The following is a 25,815-nucleotide window of genomic DNA, read 5'->3' as shown; positions in this document are numbered from 1 at the left end:
TACATTATAATACATATAGCACTATGGGGGCTACATTATAATAAATGGAGGAATATGGAGGCTACCTTACACATGGTCACACATGGGTGTGCGTTATAAAACATGGAGGACTGTGGTGCAGTATAATATATGGAGTACTATGGGGTGAATTATAATACATGGAGAACTATGGGGGTGCATTATAATATATGACGGGTTATGTGGGACCCTTTATATTATACGGAAGGCTATGTGGGGGCCATTATAGTATTTGGAGATCTATATACAAGGAGGACAAAAATACAAGTATGGGATGGGAATGTTTTGTGCTGAGGGAAAAAGGCTCTTTCCCTCAGCACCCAGCTTTCCCATGCTCTGCTATACATCTCTCAGCACCCAGCTTTACTCTGTTATGGGAAAGCTGGGTGCTGAGGGAAAGATGGATATCAGAACATGGGAAAGCTGGGTACTGATAGAGGTATTTCAGATCATGGGAAACCTGGGTGCTGAGGGTAAGAGCCAAGTGTCAGCATCATTATCCTGTACCCCGAGTGTCAGTGTCATTATCCCGCACCCTAAGTGTCGGTGTACGTGGAGGGGGGCCCCGATCCAAATTTTGCACCAGGGCCCATCAAACTCTAGTTACGCCACTGAATATTAATCACTGTATTCTACATGAGGGTGCCTACTGCTATCTGGCTCTGCACTGTGCTATATACAGGCTATGCTATATACAAGCTGTATGCTACATGAGGGTGCCTAATGCTATCTGGCTCTCCACTGTGCTGTCTGGGTCTGCACTGTACTATATAGGTCTGTGTACTACATGAGGATACCTAATGCTATCTGGCTCTGCACTGTGTTATATAGGTGCTGTGTACTACACGAGGGTGCCTAATGCTATCTGGCTCTGCACTGTGCTGTCTGGCTCTGCACTGTGTTATATAGGTGCTGTGTACTACATGAGGGTGCCTAATGCTATCTGGCTCTGCACTGTGGTATTTAGGGGCTGTGTACTACATGAGGGTGCCTATTGCTATCTGGGTCTGCATTGTGCTATATGTGTGCTGTATACTACATGAAGGTGCCTAATGCTATCTGGGTCTGCATTGTGCTATATGGGGGCTGCATAGTGCATGTGGGGGCTACATAATACTATATGGAGGACAATGGGGGCTTCATAACACAATATGGGGGCTGCATACTACTATACCCCCAGAGTTGTATGTCCCCTCCACCCAGGTGCTGTATGTTCCCCCCCCACCCCAGACCTCTCTTGGGATGTATATACAGCAGTGTTAGTGTGCCCTATGTGCGGCCATGTCTGTTAGACAAGCCGGGATGTGAATGAGGCTGTTGCCGGCTTCCCAATATTAGAAATATATATACAGGATAAATATATAAAAATAATTTGTGTGTATGTATGATATGTATCTATGTATGGCAGTGTATATGACTGTGTCTACATTTATGTCTATTTATGTGTTTTTGTGAATTTCTCTTTAAGTATGTGTACGTGTGCCTGTATGTGTATGTATCTGTGCATGTCTATGTGTGGATGGGGCCCACTGAGACTCTTTCGCCCAGGGCCCACAAAAACCTGGAGCCGGCCCTGGGCGGGACTTCTCCCGGTGGGCTGGCCGGTGGAGGGGTGGGGGGGCCGCCGCCCCCCGCCTCTCCCGCAGGTCTGCAGTGGCGTAGCAAAGGGGGGGCGGAGGGGGCAGTCCGCCCCGGGCGGCACATGTCAGGGGGGCGGCATTTTGGCCACTCGCCTTCAGTTCTGCTGTCCCTGGGCTGAGTTCCGGGGACCACAGTCCTCAGCAGGAAACTGTGCCTGCCGTCCCTTTAAGGCAGGGGTGGGGAACATCCAGCCCGCGATGACCTTTTCTGCGGCCCCCGGGGCACTGGGGCAGATTCCCGGAGGCTGCAGTGCTCAGGCAGCCGCTGATCTTGTCTATTGCCGGCAGACAGCACTGGGGGTGGGACTTCCTCCCTCTGGCTCCTACATGCTCCCCTGTGAAATTGCAGATAGAAGCAGAGTGATGGGGCAGGGGCCTGTATAGTGCCGTGCGTTCTGCCTCTCACCCTCCAGTTCTGTGCTCTGCTGCTCAGGTGTATAAGGTCTTTTCTTGGAGAGAAAAGAGGAGAATGAAGCCAGCCCTTGAACTGCTGCATCCATCACTTGTGCTGCACCTGATCTTACAGGGCAACTAAGCAGCAGGTACTTATATCTGTGTGTGCTGTGCATACGGCGCGTGCGTGTGCTGTGTATACGGCGCGTGCGTGTGCTGTGTATACGGCGCGTGCGTGTGCTGTGTATACGGCGCGTGCGTGTGCTGTGTATACGGCGCGTGCGTGTGCTGTGTATACGGCGCGTGCGTGTGCTGTGTATACGGCGCGTGCGTGTGCTGTGTATTCGGCGTTTGTGAGTGTGTGCTGTGTATATGGTGTGAGTGTGTGCTGTGCTTGTTGTGTTTGGCACTTAATAAAGTTTCATATTGTGAGGTTTATTGGTATATCTAATTCCTGGTGTGCATATGTTTACCTGCAGAGCTTTTTTTCTTCTCCTTATGTACTGTGTATACGGCATGTTGAGTGCTGTGTATGGCTTGTGTGTGTATCTCCTGGGTCTGAGCCTCTCTTTTTTGTTCATTTTCTGTAAGACCAACACTTTTAAAAGGGCCACTGACAGATACAATTGCTCCAGCGGTCACTTAGTACACAAAGGAGTGTTCCTCTCTGCTGCACTAAGCCACCGCTGGACCTAAACAATAATTCGCTGTAAAATAATAAAATAGATAATTGACATAACTGACAATGCGTTGTGTGACATGTCCAATATTCCAGCTTCTTTCTTCTGTGAATGCCTCAAAGCTGGCATTCTCTCAACATCAGGTGGGAAGAATGCCAGCTTCCAGTCATGCGCAGGAAAAAGAAGAAGCCAGACTGCTGGACTGATGTCATGCATCGCAAGTTCACAATGTAAGTTATTTATTTGATTTTTTTACTGCTAATTACCATTGTTTCAGTCCAGTTGTGGCTTTATACAGCAGGGAGCAGCATTCCTTGCTGTACTAAGTGAACATTGGAGCGATTGATATGTCAATGGCCCTTTAAACATATTGTACGGCTCTCGCGGAATTATATTTCAAAATATGTGGCGTTTACGGCTCTCTTAGCCAAAAAGGTTCCTGACCCCTGATCTAGAGCAACGAGTTCCAGCGGCTGGCGGGTGATTATTGGCTGTAATGGGGCTTTCTGGCTGGTGCCAGCCTCTCTTCTTAGCACACAGGAACCACAATCCCTACACCATACTTCGATGGATTCTCTCATCCCAGCCCAGTAAAACTACATATTTCACACAGTCATAAGCAGCCCATGGGCATTCACCTGGATTCAAACCCATAACAGCTCATAGACCAAACAATCAATCTACCACTGGACCAAAGACAGGAAGCTAAATCCAATGCCTGCGGTAACTAACTTAATCCTATAGGCTACTCACACAACAAACCCAAGAGAAAGGAAAAAAAGATGGCTTCGATTATCCATCCAATGAAAACGCATAACCATTGTGAGCCATTGGACAACGCAAATGCACACATGGTGACATGGTGCACGGCCCAATGAATCAAGTCTGTACTTCATATTCACGGTTTAAGCCCTTGGGTTCTAATGTGCCCAGAGTACATATCAAGAAAGATTCCCTTTCTTTGAGCTAAGCATAAGTCAACAATACGTTGTAAGCAGATTCTATTACCAGTCCCACACCATTTTGTGATGTATAATCACACAGTGGCCCAATTAAGATTCTAAGTCATCGAACATGTCCCACCCATACGCAGAGGAGGCGGTAGAATTAGGGAGCTCAAAGAAAGGGACCAGGGCCTGGACCAGGGAAATGCAGTGGATGTTGTGTATATGGACTTTTCAAAAGCTTTTGATACAGTGCTACACAAAAGGTTGGTACATAAAATGAGAACAATGGGGATAGGGGAAAATATGTGTAACTGGGTTAAAAACTGGCTCAGTGATAGGAAACAAAGGGTGGTTATTAATGGTACCTACTCGGACTGGGTCTCAGTTCATAATGGGGTACCACAGGGGTCAGTATTGGGCCCACTTCTTTTCAACATATTTATTAATGACCTTGTTGGGGGCATGCGGAGTAGAATTTCAATATTTGCAGATGATACTAAACTCTGCAGGGTAATCAATACAGAGGAGGATAATTTTATATTACAGGGAGATTTATGTAAATTGGAGGATTGGGCTGAAAAGTGGCAATTGAATTTTAATGTAGATAAATGTAAGGTCATGCACTTGGGTAGAGGAAATAAAATTTATGATTATGTACTTAATTGTAGAACACTGGGTAAAACAGACACAGAAAAAGACTTGGGTGTATGGGTGGATGTTAAACTTAACTTTATTGGACAATGTCAGGCAACAGCTGCCAGGGCTAATAAAATAATGGGATGTATTAAAAGAGGTATACGTGTTCATGAAAAAAATATAGTTCTACCCCTGTACAAGTCACTAGTGCGACCGCACTTAGAATACTGTGTACAATTCTGGTCACCGATATATAAGAAGGACATAGCTGAACTGGAGAGGGTGCAGAGAAGAGCAACCAATGTTATTAGAGGAATGGGTGGGCTGCAATACCAAGACAGGTTATTAAACTTGGGGTTATTTAGTTTAGAAAAACGATGGCTTAGGGGGATCTAATCACAATGTATAAATATATGAGGGGACAGTACAGAGACCTTTCCAAAGATCTTTTTACACCTAGGCCTGCGACTGGAACATGGGGGCATCCGCTACGCCTTGAGGAAAGAAGGTTTAATCATAATCACAGACAAGGATTCTTTACTGTACGAGCAGTGAGACTATGGAACTCTCTGCCGCATGATGTTGTAATGAGTGATTCACTACTAACATTTAAGCAGAGCCTGAATGCCTTTCTTGAAAAATTTAATATTACCAGTTATGTATATTAGATTTTATGACAGGGAACTAGTCTGACTGCCATATATGGAGTCAGGAAGGATTTTTTTTCCCCATTGGAGCTTGTTTGCCACATTGGGTTTATTTTGCCTTCCTCTGGATCAACATGTTAGGCTACGGGTTGAACTAGATGGACTACGGGCGGCTTTGCATGTTGCGATATCGCAGGTGCGATGTCGATGGGGTCAAATCGAAAGTGACGCACATCCGGCCTCGCAGTCGATATTGCAGTGTGCAAATCCTTTTGGATATGATTAACGAGCGCAAAAGCGTCGTTATCATATCATCGGTGCAGTGTCCGCCATTTCCATAATGCCGGTGCAGCGACAGGTACGATGTTGTTCCTCGTTCCTGCGGCAGCGCACATCGCTGTGTATGACGCCACAGGAGCGAGGAACATCTCCTACCTGCATCCCGGCTGCAATGCAGAAGGACGGAGGTGGGTGGGATGTTTACATCGTGCTCATCTCCGCCCCTCCGCTGCTATTGGCCGCCTGCCGTGTGACGTCGCTGTGACGCTGCATGACCCGCCCCCTTAGGAAGGAGGTGGGTCACTGGCCAGATCGACGTCGCTGAACAGGTGAGTGCATGTAAAGCTGCCGTAGCGATTATATTCGCGACGGGGGCGGGGACTATCGCTGCAGCATCGGTAAGACATTGTTACCGGTGTCGCAACGTGCAAAGCCCGCCTTAGAGTCTCCCTTCAACCTTAAAACTATGATGATACTATGATACTATGATATACTCTGGGCACGTTAGAACCTAAGGGCTTAAACCATGAATATGAAGTACAGACTTGATTCATTGGGCCGTGCACATTTTTTCTAACGCCCGGTTCTTTTCCGTGTTCACACTATATTTGGTTCTGTGACACCCTGGACTAGCCAGGTATTCACAGGCTCAACATCGCCCACACCCCCTCCCCCGGGCAGTTAGATCAGTCAAACACAAAACCCTTGTTGCCCCCTCCAGGGGCTGATGTCCACACCAGGTGAGGTGGAGCCAGGCGGTTGGCCCCACCCACCGAGGAGTTCACAGTCCAGGAGGCGGGAAAAGGGCAGTCAGTGAGTAGTGAGAGAGGGTTGGAGACAGAGGAGAGTGGAGTTAAGTGGAGATGCTGGACTGCCAGTGTCTGGGAAGGAGCCCAGGCACCGTGCACAAGGTTGGCAGACGGTGGTGGCTGTCTGAAGGAGTAGGTGCAGGTCGGTGAAACCGAAGGACCAGAGAGGGGCGGTGACCCGCCGGTACCGAACCGGGAAGCAGAACCTGTACCAGCACAAAAGGGCAGGGCCATCGGACCCCAACCAGGCTAGAAGCCGCCGGAAAAGGTCAAATCCGAGTGTGACCAGAACCCCCGGGGTTCCCTAACTACCAAGTCCCGTCAGAAGGCAACCGCCCAACCCGTTAGGATATAGAGCCACCGCCAAGGGCTAGAGATCCAAAGGGCCAGCGCCTGCGGGCAACGAGTGCTCCCTAGGGCGTATCACCAGGGAGTGGACTACCGTTGGGAAACCATCATAGTCAAGTCAGTTCAAAGGTGCAGGGAAAGACAGCCTCCATCACCTGTCCGGAGAGACCACAGAAGCAGCAGCCGGCTGCGGGACCCGTCCATCCAGCCGTTTGGTTCACCAGTGACTTTGTGCCTTTGTATCGGAGTGAGTACACCAGTGCCATCCGGCACCGCGCCACACTGTCCCTGCGACCCTGCACCTCAGCAACCCTGCCTCCCCGTATCAACCACCGGGCCCTGGGACCACCAACCCCTGCCCACGGAGGGGGAATCAACATCCCAGCTGCTCCCTACCAACACTCCCGGGATCCCCGTCACCAAGCAGCGGTGGTGTCCACTATCACCACGACCCGTGGGTGGCGTCACGAACTATCCATTACCCCCCAAACACCACCCCTTTTCACTCACGGGCGAGGAGCCCTGCTCGAGTCCCCAGGTCCGGCCCCACCGCTCGAGCCACCAAGCAGCCCCGGCAGAAGTACCGGACCCGAGCGTAGCGAGCATGCTCCCCGCCGCCCGCGACAACTTGGCATCATGAACAGGATCGAGCCATTCCACTTACCCGTGGAAGTGCGCCTTGTAGTCTCCGCTGGCGGCGTCCGTCCGAAAAATTGGAAGAATCGCCATCTTGGGCGCGAAAATTTCCCGCTCGAGCGTCTTCCCTGAGCAGATGTGGCCTTACAAGTGATTTATAGAGGTGTAACAATACGTTGGGATCACGGGATCTAATCTTCCTTTTTATACACCCTAAAATCTTGTTTGCTTTAGAATAAACAATAACATCATCTAGGTATAGCAGTACCGTTTCAAAGTTACGGTGTCCGAGGCAGCATTCCATCAGCCTCTGGAAGGTTCCTGGCACATTTCACAGCTCGAGGGACATGCTTTTGAACTCGCAGAGACCCATCGGGGTGGCGAAGGCGGTCTTCTCCTGGTCTGCCTCAGCAACGGACACTTGCCAATAGCGACCAGTGAGATCAAGGGTAGAAAAATAATTTGCAGTTCTCAATGCAGCTAACGAATCCTCAATACGGGGGAGTAGTGCCGTATTCTTCTTCTTCTTTAACAGGACCAACGGAGCTGCCCAAATGCTACAACTGTCACCGATAACCCCAGCCTTCTTCATGTTGCTCAACATGTCCTTGGTACACTGGTAATGTGCAGGTGGTATTGGCTTATATCTCTCTTTGATGGGTGGGTGTGCACCTGTGGGGATGTAGTGTTGGACCCCTTTTATTCCCCCAAAGTCTAGCGGATGTTTGCTGAAGACTTGCTCGTATTCTTGTGTCGCGGGCGGGGAGGAGGGTGTCAGCACTGCGCTCACCCCTCTTCTCGAGTCCGGCTGCTGCTGCTCAGTGGTGGCTCGAGCGGTGGGCCGGATCCCGGGGGTCTCGAGCGGCGCTCCTCGCCCGTGAGTGAAAGGGGTTTGATTGTGGGGATTGTTTATTGTCCGTGACGCCACCCACGGTTGTGGTGATTTGTTGACACCACCGCTGCTCTGTATGGGGATCCCGGGAGTGATGGTGTGGAGCAGCAAGTTGTTGGGTTGCTCCTCCGTGGGTAGGGGTTGGTGATCCCGGGGCCCAGTGATGTGGTGGGAAGATGCAGGGCTTGGTGGGCGCAGGGACGCGGGGGCAGCGCTGTGCCTTGCGGCACTGTGGTACTCACTCAGCCTGAGACGATGACACAGTTCTCGGTAAAACACACGGCTGGAAAGACGGTTCCCACGGACGGCTGCACTTGCTTTTCCCCAGTAGTTGACGGTGACGGTCCCTTTGTCCTGCACCTAAGATGATGATGGTTGCGATGGGTTCCCACCGGTAACCCGCTCCCCGGCTTGGATATGGGACGGAGGAGCCCTACTTTGCCCGCAGGCGCTGGCCCTGAGAAACTGGTGCCCTGGCGGTGGCGGTGTCTCTCCGTTATGGTCGGACTGTTGCCTTCTATCGGGACTTGGTTGTTGGGAGACAGTCGTCCCCTTCACTGACGTATTTGGCAAATTATGGCGACTCCTAGCCTTGCCGGGATCCGAAAGGCCCCTGCCCTGGTGCTGACTGTTCCTTGTACACTGCTCCAGACCGCCGAGTCACCACCCGTCCGCGGTCCTTCCAGTAACCTCCGAGCAGTCACCCCTGCGGACAATCACCGCCGTCTGCTGACCATGCTGTCTCTCAGCCCGGGGCACACACCCAGACCAACTTCAGGCTTTGCAAACTGTCACTTTTTACTTTACTTCAGCTTTTCTCCTAAGCTCCTCTACTACTTCACTTCCTTCTACTTTCACTTCCAAACTCTATCTCTAGCTCTTCCCTGAGCTGACTCCACTCTAGCCCTCAGCTAGACTTTTACTACCTGGTTCTTCCCGCCTCCAGGGCTGTGAACTCCTCGGTGGGCGCAGCCAACCGCCTGGTCCACCCCCTGGTGTGGACACCAGTCCCTGGAGGAAGGCAACAAGGATTTTGGGTTAGCTTTGGTGTTCCTAACTGGGGTGTAGGGTGTGGTGGTGTGATGACCTGTGACCCCTGGCTTGCCCAGGGCGTCACACTTGCACTACCCTGTAGACCCCCTTCTTGTGATGTGAAGGTGTGGAGTCAGTGCATATGTTTAATTCCTGACACCACTCCTCTCTCTGACTTGATGAGCTGTCACTGACTGGGTGGGGTGCAATAATGGTGGATGCTGCTGCTTGGATAGCATGTGTATCTACTGTGAACAGTTTATCAATGGTGGCAAATTGGGGCAGCTTAACCTCTTGCTCTCCGCAGTTCAACACTCTCATGGGCATTCTTCCCTTCCGTATTAATGAATAAAACTATGATGTAAATAGCATATAGATACCCCACAATTGTAAATAAAGGTAGGTTATGGGAAAAGGGGGAAGAGGGAAACAGGAAAATAGTGTAATAAAGTATACCTTCCAGGGGGGAGAGGAAATGGCAGCACAGCCAGTGGAGGTGAAGCAAAAGGAAGCCTGCAACTAAAGAGTTGAGAGCGTTATCACATGGTGACTAAGCCTGATTGTAAAGGGAGCATAGAGGTGCCGATCCTGTCTTACCTGCGTTGGTGTAGAAGTGGGTCTCCTGTGGTGGAGTCAGCTGTGTGCAGTGGTGGCCATAGGTTCTTTTATGTGCGACCGTAGTAATAGCTGCGCCCACTTCCTGTATGGGAATGGAATGCAGTGAGGCTAATGGAACGCACGCCTGAGCATGCGCATTTGTGTTTAACATCGCGCATGCGCAGAACGGAGAAAAGGCTGCGTTCACTTCCTAATGAAAGGGAGTGAGACGCAGCTAGGCAGCAGTGAATGCACGCTGACGCAACAACAGGAGGGGTTGTAATAAACACAGGCGATAAGCGTCAGGAGCTGTATAGGTATAAGAAATGGATATGTGTGCAACAGTATGATTACATTGGCATAAATGGACATAATTCTAAAAGGCAGGACAGGTAATAAGGAGCACAAGGGATATGCTAAAATGTGTTGTGTGACAAGACAGACACAGGAAAGGACAGGAAAACAGGTGTAGGGACCAACAAGGTGAGACAAGGGGTATCAGGATAGGGTTAAGTAGGTATGAATGTAGTAATGGGTCAGGCATAGGGAATTGTATGCGAATGTGAATTACAATAAGTCACTAAGGAATGGAATATGTGAGTGTGTGCCTAATGTAAACTAATATTGTACTGGCAAAATTATAGATGGAAAGGGAGAAGGGGAGGTGGGGGCTGTAATTGACTACAAGGGTATAAGTTCTGAGTGATCATAGGGATAGTGTTACATAAGTGGGAAAAACCCTTCTTGTGATGTGAAGGTGTGGAGTCAGTGCATATGTTTAATTCCTGACACCACTCCTCTCTCTGACTTGATGAGCTGTCACTGACTGGGTGGGGTGCAATAATGGTGGATGCTGCTGCTTGGATAGCATGTGTATCTACTGTGAACAGTTTATCAATGGTGGCAAATTGGGGCAGCTTAACCTCTTGCTCTCCGCAGTTCAACACTCTCATGGGCATTCTTCCCTTCCGTATTAATGAATAAAACTATGATGTAAATAGCATAGAGATACCCCACAATTGTACATAAAGGTAGGTTATGAGAAAAAGGGGAAGAGGGAAACAGGAAAATAGTGTAATAAAGTATACCTTCCAGGGGGGAGAGGAAATGGCAGCACAGCCAGTGGAGGTGAAGCAAAAGGAAGCCTGCAACGAAAGAGTTGAGATCGTTATCACATGGTGACTGAGCCTGATTGTAAAGGGAGCATAGAGGTGTCGATCCTGTCTTACCTGAGTTGGTGTAGAAGTGGGTCTCCTGTGGTGGAGTCAGCTGTGTGCAGTGGTGGCCGTGGGTTCCTTTATGTGCGACCGTAGTAATAGCTGCGCCCACTTCCTGTATGGGAGTGGAACGCAGTGATGCTAATGGAACGCACGCATGTGCATGCGCATTTGTGTTTAACGTCGCGCATGCGCAGAACGGAGAAAAGGCTGCACTCACTTCCTAATGAAAGGGAGTGAGACGCAGCTAGGCAGCGGTGAATGCACGCTGACGCAACAACAGGAGGGGTTGATAATAAACACAGGCGATAAGCGCCAGGAGCTGTATAGGTATAAGAAATGGATATGTGTGCAACAGTATGATTACATTGGCATAAATGGACATAATTCTAAAAGGCAGGACAGGTAATAAGGAGCACAAGGGATATGCTAAAATGTGTTATGTGACAAGACAGACACAGGAAAGGACAGGATAACAGGCGTAGGGACCAACAAGGTGAGACATGGGGTATCAGGATAGGGTCAAATAGGTATGAATGTAGTAATGGGGCAGGCATAGGGAATTGTATGCGAATGTGAATTACAATAAGTCACTAAGGAAGGGAATATGTGATTGTGTGCCTAATGTAAACTAATATTGTACTGGCAAAATTATAGATGGAAAGGGAGAAGGGGAGGGGGGAGAGGGGAGGCTGTAATTGACTACAAGGGTATGAGTTATGAGTGATCATAGGGATAGTGTTACATAAGTGGAAAAACCTATGGAGGACCGGATGTGTAAGAGCATACCTTATACAACCCTATAGAGTGCTGAAAAAGACTGACTACACTCCTCCATAAAATACAAAAAGACAGTTTGCACTCTGATAATGCTAAAGTATGGAAACCATGAATGTGTGAACATGGACCTGCATTACTGCTAAGGAAAATTTGAGAAAAATGAGATATTTAGCATATATAAATGGCCATTTGTATATCTGCCCAGTTGCCCCTTCATGGCATATCTCGTAACTGGGTCCCTAACGCTATGCTGAAGCCTCTCTCTAGGTTAAGAACCTCCTGTGTATGGGCAAGTAGGAACCTGCTATATAGGATAAGATTACCTGTGGCAATGTTCAGTTATGCACCTGTTCACACGTCAGGTCGAGGAGTGCAGTCAGGTCGAGGAGTGCAGTCAGTCTTTTTTTGTCTATATGAAGAGGGTCATACCTTTTGACCGTACACCCCTCCCCCAGTTGCCACAGGTAATCTTATCCTATATATCAGGTTCCTACTTGCCCATACACAGGAGGTTATTTATATATGCTAAATATCTCCTTTTTCTCAGATTTTCCTTAGCAGTAAGGCAGGTCCATGTTCACACATTCATGGTTTCCATACTTTAGCATTATCAGAGTGCAAACTGTCTTTTTGTATTTTATTGACTGCTCTAACTGTGAAGATCCCTTTCCTATTTAGTTGCCAAAACAACCTTTCCTCTACATTTTTTCCTGGTCTCTTTTGAAAGGTACTTAGAGGAAGGTGCAAGTCATTTGATTGATCACACATGTTTTTTTACATATACAGTGTGTGAAATACATTTTTTAAAGGTACTATTGACATGAATTTCTCACCAGATATCAGTATAACCAATCCACACAGGCAAAAAAATAAAACCATAGATGTCCAGATATTAAATTATATGTAATTCTAAGGCTAGAGTTACCCTGGCATATGACTCACACATGTGCAGTATGAGAAAATGTCGCATTGCGTTCAGCTCCATGTAAGACAATGCTGCAGCTCAGATCTGCGAGTTTTTCCTCAACTCTAACAGGACTGAGGAAAGAATGCAGCATGCTGCAATTGTCTGTGAGTCTCTCATCACTCGCACCGATACAAGTCTATGGGTGCGAGTGACACATTGGACTGCAACTGCACTTAGATGACGTCCGAGCGAAGTGCGATATACGCACAAGCTTACAATGCAGCAGATGGAAAGATTCATCTCTTCCTCTCCTCCACAGCTATGATCTAATCCCATCCTGGGTTCAAATCCCACCAAGGACAACATCTGCAAAGACTTTGTATGTTCTCCCCATGTTTGTGTGGGTTTCCTTCTGGTTCTCCAGTTTACTCTCACACGCCAAAGACATACAGATAGGGAATTTAGATTGTGCGCCGTAATGGGGAGAGTGCTGCTGTTGTATGTAAACCACTGCAAAATATGTTTTTCACCCTCCTATTTCGTATGTCTTATGTACTTTTGTAATTTGTAATTTTTCCATTTCCCTGCACCCTCTTTTTTGACACTCAATATAATTTACTGTTATAAATATTGGTTTGAGTCCCTGTTGACCTGGAGATGTGAAGATATATGGGCAATTTAAAGACTTTTTTTCTCTTGTTTCTTACTTTAGTAATCTTCCTGTCTGCAGAGCTTTGATAATGCTTTATTGGTAATGTCGTGCATGGATGACATGTTTTGTTGCAGAATCCCAATAGAAACACATATGCATTTTAAATGCAGATTGTCTGCATCTCATTAAACTCTATGTGAAAAACCTGTAAATAAAACACATGATACGTGTTTTATTTGCAAGATAAGTGAGATAACTCAATGCATTTCAATTTCTGCCGTATTAGGCAGCTTTCATAGAAGCGATCATAGGCAGCTCAGTCTTTCCTGGGTAGGGTGAGTAAAATACAGGTTTTTTGGTTGTTTTTTTCCTTTTTAAATAAACTACAACCAATGGACGGGTTTTCCCAAACCGGAAAACTCCATTAATGCTTGTAACCTCTCCGGCTTATCTGTAACCCAAAATGTGAAATCAGCCGCTTATGTGACTATAGAGAGAATGTCAGGATGGATTCATGGCACTTTTACATGGCGAGATTTACCATCAGTATTTGCTTGAGAGAACAGAGGTAGATCCAAAACACAGAAGAGGTGCAAATGTTTCAGTTATTCTTTTTCTCTGTGTTTGTTCCCCTTTGATTTTCGGGACTTACAAATACTGATGGAAAATACTGACCAAAATACTGACTGTGTGTGTAATAGTGCTGTAAAATACGTTCTTATTCCAAGAATGCGGGAGTAATACTGTAATGCGCTGTCTTCTCTGCTTCATCCTATTCACGAGAGCAGGAGCAACTAATGGGGCAAGATGCACTTATTGAGTAAGTGAGGGTCCTGTGTCACCGGCAGATTCCCTCCCGTGTGACTCTATGAGCACCGTGCAGCAGTGTCAGTGTACAGTGTCAGCGCAGGAGCACCGTGCAGCAGTGCTAGTGTATAGTGTCAGGGCAGGAGCACCGTGCAGCAGTGTCAGTGTACAGTGTCAGGGCAGGAGCACCTGACACTGCCTGGTGCGCCGGGTGCTGATGCCGACCCTGTTCAGAAGTTAGAGTCAGTTCAAAGGTGGTAACTAGCCCCTCCTGAGCTGTATGTGCCCCTCCTGAGCTGTATGGGCCACTTAGAACTGAATGTCCCCTCATGAGCTGTATGTGCCCCCTAGAGCTGTGTATGCCTCCCTGAGCTCTATGGGCCCCCTATAGCTATATGTGCCCCCCACTAAGCTGTATGAGCTCCCAGAGCTGTATCCCACCCACCCACCCCAGTAATGTGTTTGCCCTCCAGAGCTGTATGCCCCCAGTAATGTATATGCCCCACAGTAACGTGTATGACCCCAGTGCTGTCTGTGCCTTGGTTATATCTCACTGCTACAAAATATATATTTATATATATTGAGGCTTTGACTTCATCATTATTTATAATCATTTAGCCATCGGATTTTGCACAATATATTTGCCTGCTGCTATTTTCCCACTGAGTTGCCGCTTTGCTGCTATATTTATGTTGGGTGCTATATTTATCACCAAAGCCAGAACTCACTGGAGGCAACACAAGAAGGACTCGTATTGGAGAAAGATTTTATTAAATTACCATCAGCAAAAGTATAAACCACATTTAAAAGACAAAAACAGATAAGCTTCCGGGCATCGCCTCTTCTTCTGAGCTTCTTGGAGGACAGGTTGCTCCTCTGTCGGCAGCCATGCTTGTTCTCTGAAGTCCAGGAGGCTCCTGAGGGTCGGTCTTCCCGGTCTGCAGCTCCTCTTGATTTGCTGAGAGATCAGAATGCCTTGGAGATATGCCGCCTTCAGTTAAGGAAAGAAAAAGAGGAAAAAAAATGTGATTTACTAACAAGAAAGCTAAAAATCGTATATGAAGTATCATGTAACCCTGCAAGCTGCACAAAAAGCACAATAACCTAAGTGTTGTAGTGTGTCGCCCTGGACAAGCCAGAGGCCACAGAGCACAACACCTACACACCAAACACTCCCTGCAGGCACATCAAGGTGAGACACAAAACCCTTGTTGCCTTCCTCCAGGGGCTGATGTCCACACCAGGGGGTGGAGCCAGGCGGTTGGTCTCCGCCCACCGAGGAGTTCACAGTCCTCGAGGCGGGAAAGACAGGCAGTCTAGTTTGGAGGAAGAAGTGGAAGGAGGTGAAGTAGAGAGATAGAGTTTGGAGAGGAAAGAGTTCAGTTTTGACAGTGAAAGTGGAAAGAGTAAAGTGACAGCTAAAGAGCCTGAAGTTGGTCCGGGTGTGTGGCCCAGACAGAACAGCAAGGTGGTGACCGTCTGCAGGAGTGGCCTATCGGAGTTTTCCGTAAGAACCGTGGACAGGCGGTGGCCCGGCGGTACCGGACCGGTACACAAGGAGAAGCTAGCACCATTGGCAGGGGCTTTTCGGACCCCGGCAAGGCTAGGAGTCGCCGTGAAGTTGCCGAATCCGTTAGTGAAGGGGACCTCTGGGTTTCCAAACAGTCAAGTCCCGACAGAAGGCAACCGTCCAACCGTGAAGGGGAGACACCGCCACCACCAAGGTCAACCGTTTCCCAGGGCCAGCGCCTGCGGGCAAAAGGGGCTCCTCCAGCCCACATCCAGGTCGGTGAGCGGGTTACCGGTGGGAACCCATCGGAATCAACATAGAACATAGGTGCAGGGAGAGACAGTCATCACTAACCTGCAGGGAACAACAACACCGCAGCCGTCCGAGGGACCCGTCCATCCAGCCGCTTGTTTTACCGTGAACTGTGTCATCATCATTGGGCTGAGTGAGTACCATCGTGCCGTGCGGCACAGCGCTGCCCCTGTGACCCTGCACCTCACCAGGCCCCGCAACCCACCTGCCATCCACTCCTACCCCATCACCGGGCCCCGGGACAACCAACCCCCTACCCACGGAGGGGAGAAATAACAACAAAGCTGCTCCCTGTCTCCGCTCCCGGGATCCCCGTCCAGAGCAGCGGTGGTGTCCACACAATCACCACAACCGTGGGTGGCGTCACGGACAATATCCCCAAAACCAAACCACCCCTTTTCACTCACGGGTGAGGAGCGCCGCTCGAGTCCCCTGGATCCGGCCCATCGCTCGAGCCACCGAGCAGCAGTAGCCGCAGAGCAGCGGCAGCCGGACCCGAGCAGTGGGAGAGCGCGGCGTCCCCTCCTCCGCCCGTGATAACTTGGCGTCACGAACAGGATCTTACCGCTCTGCCGTCTGGTAGAGGTGCGCCTTGTTACCGCCGGAGGTGTCCGGCCAGAAAATTTCAGAAGCCGCCATCTTTGGCGCGAAAAGTTCCCACTCGAGCGTCTCTTCGAGTAGTGGAGGCGCAAAGGCCAAAACCCCGCCCCGATAGAGGAGGAGCCGGAAAGAGGCTAAGGGGGATGGAAACAAGATGTCTGCGCCCGACGGAGCTGCTGGAGGAGCGGCGGGTGCAGCCGCAGTGGCACCCGTGGATGGAAATGGGCCTGCCCAGGTCCCGGCCGCGCTGGCGGGGGGTGCCGCGGTCCCAGCTCTCGCTCAGCTGATGCCATTCTCCTTGCCATATGTGGCCGCAGTTACCTGGCTGCCGCAGTACGACGGGAAACCTGATGCGTTACAGGTCTTCCGGAAGAAGCTTAGCCCGCTCCTAGAAATGTACCCCCTGACTGATAAGCAACGTGCAGCGGTAGTGCTGGGGCAGCTAACCGGCGCGGCTGAGCAGGAGGCGGAGACCTGGGCCGAGGGGGACCGGTTCTCTGTAGCCACCATCTTTGAGAAACTACAGACTGCCTTTGAGACCCGTACCGAAGCCGAGCTGAGGATGCAGTTTTACCAATGTCGGCAACGGCCTGTGGACAGCATTCGGGACTACGCTTTACGTCTGCAAACCGCCCTCCGCACACTGAAGCGGGTGGACACCATCAATAAGGCGGACAGCAACAAAATGTTAGTAGAGCAATTTGTGCAGGGAATGAGGTTCTCTGAGGATCGCAAACAACTCCGGCTGTGGGCCCTAGAACACCCTGATGTGGACTTTGCTGTGTTAAAGGAACGGGCCATTAAAGCTCTGCAACCCCCAGCTTCAGAAGTCTTGGAACCAGCCCCGTGGCCAGTTGAGACGGCTCCCGTCATGGTGGCCCCTGCCCTACCAGCATCTCCCGTACCTACAGCTCCAAGCAGCACGATGGAAGAACTGGCTGCCAAGATCCTCGCCGCACTCCAGCCTCAGACCAGATCCCAGCCTCCGGCAAAGATACAGCTCGCCGACCGTCCTGAGGACATCCCCTGGATGCAGCGGAGAAGAACCAATGACTCACGGTATGGACCCCCAATTTGTTACAGGTGCAGCAAACCCGGCCACTACTCCCGACGGTGTCCATTAAACGAGCAACCCCTGGGGCCACGGGCCAATCCTCAGGAGTAGAACCCCATGGCCCCCCCAGACTGGCGGGACCGGTACATCGGGGCCCGTCCTATCATTCCCGTGGCTGTGGACGGCATACCGGTGATGGCTCTTCTGGACGCTGGATCACAGGTAACCACTATACCATACACACTGTATCAACGGTATTGGAAGAAAGACGAGCTGGCTCCCCCAGATGCTAGTATAACACTGATTGCTGCTGATGGACTCCCATTGACCCAAGTGGGATACAAACAAGTGTCCATGACTGTGGGGCGAGCTGAACTGCAACACCAGGGTATGATTGTGATAATGAATGAACCCAGTGATCATAACCCGAAGATAGTGCTAGGAACCAATGTGATGGAGCACTGTATGAGTGATGTGCTGACCCTACTGCAGCAGCTGGCTGCCACGGCGGCGGAGAGTCGACAGAGAGCTGTGCAGCGTGAGATCCGAGCCTTGATGTACCGCCAGCATGTGAACTCGACAGGAGGAGAGATTGGTGGGGTGAGAGTGATGGATGTTGCCCCGTTGATTGTACCCCTTAGGAGCGAGATGATGATTTGGTGTAGGGCAGCAGTAGGGCCCCAGGGACGTGACTACCCTGCCATGATAGAGCCCATGCCCTCCGAGCACTGGCCCACAGTAATGGACGCCCGAGGGGTGGTAGATGTAAAGAAGGGGAGAGTGCCTGTGAGGTTGCTGAACTGCGGGGAGGAAGAAGTCAGGCTTCCCCGGTATGCTACACTTGCCAAGTTGCTCACTCTGGATCCCCACACCATCCACGAGGCAGTTCCCCCAACCTCACCACCGACTGCCAGCACTCACCCGCCCCAAGGGGAGTTAGATGAGTGGCACCAACAGCTACATGTAGGCACTGATGATACCCCTACACATCACAAAGAAGGGGTATACCGGGTGGTACGGGAGTATGAGCAAGTTTTTAGCAAACATCCCCTAGACTTTGGGCAGGTTAAAGGGGTCCAACACCATATTCCCACCGATGAACACCCCCCTATCAAAGAGAGGTACAGGCCTATTCCCCCTGCACACTACCAATGTCCAAGGACATGTTGAGGAACATGAAGGAGGCAGGGGTCATCAGGGACAGCTGTAGTCCCTGGGCCGCCCCATTGGTACTGGTTAAGAAGAACGACGGCACCATGCGGATGTGCGTGGATTACCGGAAGATTAACCAGATAACGCATAAAGATGCTTACCCACTGCCCCGTAATGAAGAGTCTTTGGCCGCACTGAGAACTGCAAATTACTTCTCCACCCTTGACCTCACCAGCGGGTACTGGCAAGTGGCTGTGGCACCGGAGGACCGGGGAGAAAACTGCCTTCACCACCCCAATGGGGCTCTGTGAATTCAATAGTATGCCGTTCGGGCTGTGCAACGCCCCTGGAACCTTCCAACGGCTGATGGAGTGCTGTCTGGGGCATCTAAACTTCGAGACCGTCCTGTTATACCTGGATGATGTGAATGTGTACTCCCAGACATATGAAGCCCACCCCTGGAGAACCTGGCCGAAGTGTTCACGTCCCTTGCCAAATACGGGATGAAGTTGAAGCCCTCCAAGTGTCACCTGCTGAAACCCAGAGTGCAGTACCTGGGGCATGTGGTGGGTGCAGAAGGTGTCGCCCCCGACCCCGAGAAGATCACTGCCATCCAAGACTGGCCGAGACCAACCACAGTGAGGGAAGTAAGGCAGTTTCTGGGTCTGGTGGGGTACTACCGGCGCTTCATCAAGGGGTACACGAAGATGGCTGCCCCCATGCAAGACCTCCTCGTGGGACAGACCAAAGGTGGTAGACCCATCGGAGCCCCACTGGTGTGGGAAGAGAGGCATGAGGAATCCTTCCGTCAACTGAAGGCGGCCTTGACCGGAGAGGAGATCCTGGCGTATCCCGATTACAGCAACCCGTTCATCCTCTACACCGATGCCAGCAATGTGGTCTTGGGGGCAGTCTTGTCCCAGGTCCAAGATGGGAAGGAAAAGGTGATTGCTTATGCTAGCCGAAAGCTCCGACCGACTGAAAGGAATCCTGAGAACTACAGCTCTTTCAAGCTCGAGCTCCTGGCGCTGGTGTGGGCTATCACCGAGCAGTTCCGCCATTACCTGGCCGCAGCAAAGTTCACCGCTTTCATGGATAATAATCCGCTGACCCACCTGGACACGGCCAAGTTGGGCGCGTTGGAACAGCGGTGGGTGGCCAGGCTAGCCAACTACGATTTCACCATCAAATACAGGGCCGGTCGTGCCAACGTTAATGCTGATGCACTCTCTCGGATGCCCCACTTGTCAGAAGAAGGGTGCGAGGTTGACGACCTCGAGGAGATCGAGTTGCCTGCATTTCACCAGCCACCAACTGAGAAGGTGCATGTCCACCAGCAACGGGCGAATCTGGACCCGCTGCCCAGTCAGGAGTGGCAGGAAGCTCAAAACCAGGCGCCCGCTGTCCGCCTAGTTAAGATCCTGGTGGAGCAAGGTGCTGCTGGAATAGACCCTGCCGCCCCGGCTGAAGCCTAGCACCTGTGGCGAGAACGGACCCGGTTGTATCTACACCAGGGGAAGTTGTACCGTGAGCTGATTAACCCAAAGACTCATGAGAAAAACCGCCAGTTGGTGATTCCCCAAGCTAATGTGCCCACCGTTCTACAAGCGTACCATGATGGTGCCGGACACTTCGGATGGAAGAAGCTGGAGATGCTGTTGAGGGAGCGGTTCTATTGGAGTGGGATGCGGGAGTCTGTAGAGGCCTGGTGCCGAGAGTGCGGTCCTTGCACGCTGAGAAGGAAGGACGAGGCCAGCCAGAAGGCGCCCCTACACCCGATCGTTACACATCAACCGCTGGAGCTGGTCGCCCTGGACCATGTAAAGCTCACCCCCAGCCAAAGTGGGTACACCTACGCTCTAACCATAGTAGACCACTATTCAAGGTTCATGGTGGTTGTCCCAGTCAAAGACCTAACTGGTCGTACTGCCGCTAGAGCGTTCCAGGCTTATTTCTGCCGACCACATGGATACCCTGAGAAGGTGCTTACTGACTAAGGCCCGGCCTTTGAAGTGGAGGTGTTCCATGAGTTTTGCCAGTTGTACGGCTGCAAGAAGATCCGGTCCACCCCTTACCATGCCCAGACCAATGGCATGTGTGAGAAGATGAACCACTTGGTCCTGAGCCTCCTCAAGACGTTGCCGCTGGAAGAGCGGAACCTGTGGCCGGAGAAGCTACCCGACTTGGTCGATATATACAACAATATCCCTTCCAGCTCAACGAAGTGCACCCCAGCATACCTGATGAGGGCTCACCCCGGTCGGCTACCGGTGGATCTGGACATGGGATTGGAGGCCCCAGAATCACTCCCTTCGACAGCTGAATGGGAAACTCGGCGGAGGGTGCAGTACCGACAGATTCAACAATATGTCGAGAAGAACTTGAGTCGGAGTCGGGAACAGCAAGAGCAGTGCTTCAACCAGAAGGCGTTTGCTGGCCCTTTCCAGCCTGGAGATGTAGGAAGAAAAATGCAGTGAGCGCACAGCATTTTGTTTTTCCCATAGATTTTGCTGGGGAAGGACTGCAGAAAGGTTATGAACAAAAGCTGCACTTTTTTTGCAGCAAAATCTGCGGCAAATCCGCGCCAAATAACCGCAGTCAAAGATTTTCTTTCTTTGAGCTAAGTACAAGTCAACAATACATTGTAAGCAGATTCTATTACCAGTCCCACACCATTTTGTGCCGCATAATCACACAGTGACCCAATTAAGATTCCAAGTCATCAAACATGTCCTAGCCATACACAGAGGAGGCGATAGAATTAGGAAGCTCAAAAAAAGGGAATCTTTCTGGATATACTGTATACTCTGGGCATATTGGAACCCAAGGGCTTAAACCATGAATATGAAGTACAGACTTGAATCATAGGGCCGTGCATGGACATAATAGACATAATTCTAATAGGCAGGACAGGTAATAAGGAGCACAAGGGATATGCTAAAATGTGTTGTGTGACAAGACAGACACAGGAAAGGACAGGATAACAGGTGTAGGGACCAACAAGGTGAGACAAGGGGTATCAGGATAAGGTCAAGTAGGTATGAATGTAGTAATGGGGCAGGCATAGGGAATTGTATGCGAATCTGAATTACAATAAGTCACTAAGGAATGGAATATGTGAGTGTGTGCCTAATGTAAACTAATATTGTACTGGCAAAATTATAGATGGAAAGGGAGAAGGGGAGGGGGGAGAGGGGAGGCTGTAATTGACTACAAGGGTATGAGTTATGAGTGATCATAGGGATAGAGTTACATAAGTGTAAAAACCTATGGAGGACCGGATGTGTAAGCGCATACCTTATACAAACCTTTAGAGTGCTGACGGGTGAGAGTGTGATGTTAGATATAAGACATCCTATAGTGAATAGTGAGCCGTAATCAAGTGCAACAGGGATATTTCACATGACTATGGGAACCTGGAAGGTAAAGAAAGGGGAGAAAAAACTGTTAGACAAGGTAATCAGACATAATGTAACCAGTTGATCAGACATGACAAACATGACAAATAAAAAACAAGGAAAAATGGAACTCCATACATAGTGGAGCCATATATAGTGTGAACACGAAAAAGAACCGGGCGTTAGAAAAAATGTGCACGGCCCAATGAATCAAGTCTGTTCTTCATATTCATGGTTTAAGCCCTTGGGTTCCAACGTGCCCAGAGTATATTTCCAGAAAGATTCCCTTTCTTTGAGCGTCCTAATTCTATCGCCTCCTCATCTCCACTCAACTTGACCAACTCTGCTATGTCCCGTGCAGTATCTTGTTCTCAGTCTTCTCGCGGGCGGAGGAGGTGCGCTGCGCTCACCCACTGCTCGGGTCCGGCTGCTACTTCTACTGCTGCTGCTGCTCGGTGGTGGCTCGAGCGGTGGGCCGGATCCCGGGGCCTCGAGCGGCGCTCCTCGCTCGTGAGTGAAAAGGGGGGTTTGATTGTGGGGATTGGATATTGTCTGTGATGCCACCCATGGTTGTGGTGAGATTAGTGACACCACCGCTGCCTGCTCTGGACGGGGATCCCGGGAGCGATGACAGGGAGCAGCTTGGATGTTATTTCTCCCCTCCGTGGGTAGGGGGTTGGTTGTCCCGGGGCCCGGTGATGGGGTAGGGATGGATGACAGGCGGGTTGCGGGGCCTGGTAAGGTGCAGGGTCGCAGGGGCAGCGCTGTGCCGCACGGCACGGTGGTACTCACTCAGCCAATGATGAGGACACAGTTTTCGGTAAAACACACGGCTGGATGGACAGGTCCCACAGGCGGCTGCGGTGTTGTTTCTCCCAGCAGGTTGATGGTGACTGCCTTTCCCTGCACCTACGTAGTGTAACGGTTCCGATGGGTTCCCACCGGTAACCCGCTCCCCGTCTTGGATTTGAGCCGGAGGAGCCCCTTTTGCCCGCAGGCTCTGGCCCTGGAAACGGTAGCCTTGGCAGTGGCTGTGTCTCCCTTTCACGGTTGGACTGTTGCCTTCTGTTGGGACTTGGCTGCTGGGAAATCCAGGAGGTTCCCTTCGCTAATGCATTTGACAAATTCACGGCGACTCCTAGCCTTGTCAGGGTCCGTAAACCCCTGCCGGGTGGTGCTGGCTTCTCTTTGCATACCGGTCCGGTACCGCCGGGCCACCGCCCGTCCACGGTCCTTACAGTCTGCTCCAATAGGCCACTCCTGCAGATGGTCACCACCGTCTGCCAACCTTTCTGTTCCGTCCGGGCCACACACCCGGACCAACTTCAGTCTGCTCTACTACCACTTCCTTGCTCTCACTTTCTCCTCCAAAGCTTATCTGACTGTTTTCCCGCCTCCAGGACTGTGAACTCCTCGGTGGGTGGAGACCAACCGCCTGGCTCCACCCCCTGGTGTGGACATCAGCCCCTGGAGGAAGGCAACAAGGGTTTTTGTCTGACTTTGGTGTGCCTGACCGGGAGTGTGGGGTGTGTTGGTGTTGTTCTCTGTGGCCCCTGGCTTGTCCAGGGCGCCACATTCCCCCTTAGTAAAATGCAGACCGCCCGCGGCTGCCCGTCCATCACCGGTTTTATTTTCACAAACTGGAAAAGATAAAACGGTAACACATTACAAATATTATAACATCTTCCCACATCGGGAGGTACTCTTACCTTAACGTTTTGTAACAGTAATGGCTTCCGCTCTCTCCCACCCAAGTTACCTGGCCCTGATGCTGCCCCTAAGCAAATGGGCAGCACCCCTTGACCCCAGTCCAGCACAAGTTACCCGAGCGGGTTCTGTCCTTTTCAGGGGACCCACGTCCATGGGGACCCCTGAACCCCTCCAGAGGATTGCCACCGGTTCCGGTGGTGGCAGGGCCCCAGCCTGCTCCACTGTGGGCCCTTCCTCCAATCTGCCTCTCCGGAGGCGGTCACGGTTAAGCCAACAACAACTTTTATTTACTATCCACCAGTTTGTGGTTGCCCTGCTAGTTCTCGGGCTTGTCCGTAATAGTTCCTACGCAGGTAAGGGGGTCCCAACGGGGACCAGTTGCCGGCAACGACCGGTACTAAATCAAGCTGACAATCAGGTAAACTTCACGGTAATCATTCTTTTCATTCTGTAAAACCTTTTGAACGGCACTCTGGTGGTCTCAACGGGGGACAACGACAACGGTATTCCGCTGCCATTACTCTGAATCTTCGGCATCGGTCGGGGGAGGGGGAGCGGTGCACACACGGGCCTCTTGGCTGCCCCTCAACTTCGCATCCAGCGCAAACCACCCCCGCTCCCCGCAGTGCCGGGTGTACTGCACCAGGTCCCCTGGCATCAGGTTGCGGCCTGGGTGCTCTTCTGGCAGGTGGGCTTTAACGTCCCGCTAGGCTAAAAAGACTTCATCCTCCAGGCCCGGTTCGTATATGAAACCATAGCCCCGGCGGACATCAAACCACCTCATCTGCCCTTCATACAGGGGGCCCCGGACACGGAAGGTCGCTTGTCTCAGGCTCTCCTTTTCCCGGATCGTACGGGCCACCATCTCTGCCTTCTTCCTTTCTCTTTCTGCAATCTCCGGGCCCAGCGGTGTCGGCTCCCTATCCCAATACGCTGCTGCTGCGAGCTCCGGCGCACGGGTCGGGCCCCGCGAGACCTTCTGGACACTGCAAACCGCTGGCGTTCTGGGTGGAAGGTCTCGCGGTGACTTGGCCTGGGGTGCTGCCTTGCAGCGGCAACCCGGCGCAACCTCAGCCGAGGTGTGGGGAATGGGCATAGGGGTCTTCCTCCGCTAGGCCTTCGGCACGGAGCGGTCTGTCGGCTCCGGCTCGGGGAGTTTCTCGGGGGAGGCTTCTGCACCTTCCAGGGCTGCTGAAGTACAGACTTGATTCATTAGGCCGTGCACATTTTTTCTAACGCCCGGTTCTTTTTTGTGTTCACACTATATGTGGTTCCACTATGTATGGAGTTCCATTCTTCCTTGTTTTTTATTTGTGATGTTTGTCATGTCTGATCAACTGGTTACAATAGTCACGTGAAATATCCCTGCTGCAATTGATTACGGCACACTATTCCCTATAGGATGTCCCCATTGAAGCCCCATTACAGCCAATAATCACCCGCCAGCCGCTGGAACTCGTTGCTCTAGATCATGTCAAACTCACACCAAGCAGGAATGGATACACGTATGCACTTACGATGGTGGACAACTACTCGAGATTTATGGTTGCGGTACAAGTCAAAGATCTAATGGCCCATACTGCAGCGAAGGTCTTCCAAGCACACTTATGCAGAAATCATGGCTACCCAGAGAGAGTCCTCACAGATCAAGGCCCTGCCTTTGAAACCTCCTTTTTTATACACCCTAAAATCTGGCTTGCTTTAGAATAAACAACAACATCATAAAGGTATAGCAGTACCGTTTCAAAGTTTCGGTGTCCCAAGCAGCATTGCATCAGTCTCTGGAAGGTTCCTGGCAAATTGCACAGCTCGAAGGGCATGCTTTTGAACTCGCAGAGACCCATCGGGGTGGCAAAGGCGGTCTTCTCCCGGTCTGCCTCAGCAACGGACACTTGCCAATAGCGACTAGTGAGATCAAGGGAAGAAAAATAATTTGCAGTTCTCAATGCAGCTAGCTATTCCTCAATACAGGGGAGTGGTGCTGTCCTTCTTCTTTAACAGGACCAACGGAGCTGCCCAGAGGCTACAACTGTCACGGATAACCCCAGCCTCCTTCATGTTGCTCAACATGTCCTTGGTACACTGGTAATGTGCAGGTAGTATTGGCTTATATCTCTCTTTGATGGGTGGGTGTGCACTTGTGGGGATGTAGTGTTTGACCC

This window comes from Anomaloglossus baeobatrachus, chromosome 10, assembly GCF_048569485.1.
Source record: "Anomaloglossus baeobatrachus isolate aAnoBae1 chromosome 10, aAnoBae1.hap1, whole genome shotgun sequence".
In the NCBI taxonomy this organism is placed as follows: Eukaryota; Metazoa; Chordata; class Amphibia; order Anura; family Aromobatidae; genus Anomaloglossus; species Anomaloglossus baeobatrachus.
The sequence above is the reverse complement of the archived record's forward strand: the minus strand, read 5'-3'. Positions refer to the sequence as shown.